This window comes from Curcuma longa, chromosome 21 (genome assembly GCF_044706935.1).
Source record: "Curcuma longa cultivar G26 ecotype Majalengka, Jawa Barat chromosome 21, ITB_CL_G26_1.1, whole genome shotgun sequence".
Taxonomy (NCBI): Eukaryota; Viridiplantae; Streptophyta; class Magnoliopsida; order Zingiberales; family Zingiberaceae; genus Curcuma; species Curcuma longa.
In genome coordinates, this window is record NC_133881.1 from 10886467 (window position 1) to 10891026 (window position 4560).

The following is a 4560-nucleotide window of genomic DNA, read 5'->3' on the forward strand; positions in this document are numbered from 1 at the left end:
AAATTCTCTAAAATCTGTCCACTTTGAGAAAATTATTGTTGGCACTGATTTGGGAGTTGAAATGGATGGTTTTGATACTGAAAATTCCCTTGAAAATTCCATGACTATTGCTGAAAATTATTTCCTTGAAAATTTTAATTTTGGGGCTGCTGAAAATTGCTTGAAAATTATTGAAAATTCTGGTTTTGGAAGCTTTGAATGGGCTGCTCAAAATTTTGAAATGGTTGCTGAAATTGTTGTTGAAATTGAGGCTGTGAATACTGAAATTGGGGCTGAAAATTGTTGTAATTTTGTTGGAACTGCCCATTCTGAAAATTCTGGTTCTGAGGTTGAAATTGTTGATCCATATTTGGAAAACCTTGATATGGCTCCTGCAAATAAAAATTTTGCTGTTCAGATTGTTGAAAAAATTGTTGTTAATAAAAAGAATTTTCATATATTTTAGAAACCAACAATGATCAAAGCAACAATAAAGGAGATTATTCATAAGCTCAAATCAAACAATTCCTACTAGTTATTTCTCCGGCAACGGCGCCAAAATTTGGCAACCCTAGATTTGCAATGTGTCACGAGTAGGGTTGCAAATTGATTTTATAAATTTTGAAAACCCATAATAAAATCAAATAAATGAAGTATAGGGGCCTCGAGTCGTATTTTTCCAAGGGCTAGTAGCAAATTGTTTAAATTAAGCTTTTCGTCGCTCTTTTTGGGGTTTTCTATATAAAATGGGGGTTTTGATAATTTTGGAATGAAATGAAAAAAAGAATGCAATGATTTAAATGGATGCAAATCTAATGTCGGTTGAAATCAAAATACATTGATAAAAACTCCTAACAGCAATCTAAATGCACTGTTAAAATCCTAAACTAAACCTAAATTGAATCTAAGTGGAGATCAATGCAATAGATGCAAGCAAGATGACACAAATCAGTTCAAATTCACTAAAACCAGATAGGTAATTTCTATAATGCAACCAAGCCTTAAAACCTAGCTAAACTAACTTTGATACAATCACTTGCAGTTGGCACGAAACTGTGCCATGAAATTAGCACTTTTAGACTGAAATTAAAGCCGAGGAAGCCTTCTAATCAGCCCGAATCGACTACCATAACAAAACAATCATAATTCTAAGTAATTCAAATGAAACAACAGCATTCAACTACAATTACAACGAATTACGACAACTGTAAATAGAAAATCAGAAAACAGAACAGTAAATTCATCCATCCCTCTTCTTCTCCATCGTATCTCCGTAGCTTGGTGTCAGACAAGCTATTGAATCCAATTGGAGTCTTCCACGTGGTCTTCGGGTGGTTTGCTAGCTGCTCGAATCCAGAAAAACCCCGAAGAAACCCTCTACGGTGCAAACTGAGCTCGACAGTAGCTCTGTGAAGCTGCAAAAACCGGATTCCGTGCTTCCACTTGCTCCGATCAATCAGATAACTATATAGGAAAACTCCACGCTCCTCAGAGAACCCCTTGAAGGATTGCGGCGCCGGATTGTGCTGAGGTTGGCCGGAACACGTCGAAACAGGGTCGCTGCCCGCCGGAGAAACCCTCTCCTTTGCACCTCGTCCAGCTGCTGGAATTCACCCAATCAACCAGCTAAAGACTCCTCTAGGATCTAGGAACGCAATGGAAGAGATTTGGGAGGATGGGGCTGGCCTGGGAGTTACAGTGTCGAACAGGGGATGGCGTCGGGCGCGGGTTTGGGATGATGAATAGTGGCGCAGCCACTGTTCACTCGCGAAACTTTGGGTTTATATACTTCTGATTAATCGGCTGATCTCAGCCGTCCGTTCTTGATCAGATGGAGGGGGCTTGATTTGAGGTTTAAGGGAAGTCTATGTTAGGGTCCCCAAGGATGCGTCTGTATCTCCACAATGACATGATATTATCCACTTTGGGCCTAAGCCCTCATGGTTTTGCTCTTGGGCTCTACCCAAAAGGCCTCATGCCAATGGAGATATCTTCCATCCTTTTAAACCCATGATCTTTTCCATGTATTATAGATGTGGGACTATGTTTGCACCTTTGCAACCCAACAATCCCCCCCTCAAACAAAGGACCACATGCCCCCCTCAAACGGAAAGCCTCCGTTTGATGTCAAATCCTCGACCCACCAGGACTTCCTGCCCAGCCGCAACCAGGACTTCCTGCCCCTCGGTCCATCCGACCTACTAGGACTTCCTGCCCAGCCGCAACCAGGACTTCCTGCCCCTCGGTCTACCCGACCTACTAGGACTTCCTGCCCAGCCGCAACCAGGACTTCATGCCCCTCGGTCTACCCGACCTACTAGGACTTCCTGCCCGGTGTCTGGTCCTCTTGATTCAAACACGGGAGCCCTACTTCCTTTATTTTTTAAGGTTCAATCCACATGGTTAGATCCGGATCATGGCTCATCCGGCGGTTAGTCCGGTGAAGAGCGGCCTTGCTCTGATACCAATTGTTGGGTCCAAAAGGATGTTCGTATCTCCACAATGACATGATATTGTTCACTTTGGGCCAAAGCCCTCATGGCTTTGTTCTTGGGCTCTCCCCAAAAGGCCTCATGCCAATGGAGATATCTTCCATCTTTTTAAACCCATGATCTTTTCCATGTATTATAGATGTGGGACTATGTTTGCACCTTTGCAACCCAACAGTCTAGGGTTTGGAAAATTTCATGGATCTTAATCGGGCTTGAGTTAGATCATATCTTGAATGTGGCTTGATCAATTTGGGTGAACTTGGCTCGATTTGATCGCGATTGAACTCGATCTTGATCCGATTTGAGCCCTACAATCAATTAATCCAAAATTCATCATTAAATCATGAAAATTATAATCAAGCCTCAGATTATGAAATATAAAACAAATACGATCAAATCGATTCATTTAACAATTTATTTTCATGTAAAAATCCAAAAATGAATCGATTAGAAATGCATGGCCTGGTTGGTACGTCGCGGGGCAGGGGAAGTCACGGGTGGAAGATTAGATGTCACGAGTAGGGTTGCAAATTGATTTTATTAATTTATCAAAAATCCATGATAAATACAAGCAAACGAAGTATAGGGGCCTCGAGTCGTATTTTTCCAAGGGCTAGTAGCAAATTATTTAAATTAAGCTTTTCGTGTGTCGTTCTTTTTGGGGTTTTCTATAAAAATGGGTGGTTTTGGTGTTTTCAAATCAAGATGCAAATAAAAGAAATTAAAACAGGAATGAAGTAATCACACTTGAAAGTAAAACTGAATTATTGCTAACCTAGAAATGCAATGCAACCTAGAAATGCAATGCAAGAAATTAAGAGAATTGAAAAGCTAAACTAAGACGAAAAAGATTGAGTTTAAAGAAAATAATCTAGCTTGCAGCGATCAAACAAATATGTCATCTAAATAATCACTACAATTCAATAACACCAACAATAAAAACTTAACCCACAACCTTGAAACCCGAGACCTACATTCGGAACAATGACTTGGCCCAAAACATTTATCTTGGATTTTACTTTTGAAACAAAGCTAAAACAGTTCTAAAACAACTAGCTAATCGAATTCACTGAACTAACATTAACACCAATCCTTAAGCTGTAAAACCCTAACCTACTGATACTCTGTGAAAAACATGGCACGGAACAGCGCTGTCGGCACGACATAGTGAATTCAGAAATTCAGAAGGATCAAACATTCAGAAGGCTAAAGGTTAACTACTCAAACTCTAAAGCTGATCAAATCCCAACAAAAACTAAGTATTAATCACAAAACCAATTTGCCAAGGGTGTTACGAAAAGAAATTAACAAAAACTTGATACTGTCAACCGAAATCAGAAACAAAAACACATCCTCCTTCCCTTCTCCTTTGCTTCTTCTCAACTTGGTTGTCAATCAAGCCGTTGAATCACAATGTGGCTTCAATAATCCATTTGGAGGCTTCTACTCGGTCGTTGTGTGGTTTGCTTGCTTCCAGCACCCAGAAATCCCGAAGAAACCCTCTCCGGCATTGAACAGAGTGCTGCACGAGCCAATTTCAACTGGCAAAAATCGGATTCCGTTGCTTCTCCTCGCTCTGATGGTATTTCTGTTGATACAAGATTGCTCCGAGATCCTAGGAGAACCCCTCCATGAACCGCGGCCTCGTATTTTGCAGAAACTCGCTGGAAACAGCCGAAACAGTGGTGGAAGCCGTCGGTGAAACCCTCGTCGTCGCGCCTCCTCCAGCTGCCGGATTTCACCCAATCGATCGGCGTTAGACTCCTCAAGGTTCAAGCTTCGCAATGGGTTAGGTTTGGGTGGATGGGGTTGGCCTGGTTGGTACGTCGCGGGGCAGGGGAAGTCGCGGGTGGACGAAGGTGAACAGTGGCGTATGTAGGGTCCCCAAGGATGTCTGCATCTCCACAATGACATGATATTGTCCACTTTGGGCCTAAGCCCTCATGGTTTTGCTCTTGGGCTCTCCCCAAAAGGCCTCATGCCAATGAAGATATCTTCCATCCTTTTAAACCCATGATCTTTTCCATGTGCTTTAGATGTGGAACTATGTTTGTACCATTGCAACCCAACGATCCCCCCTCAAACAAAG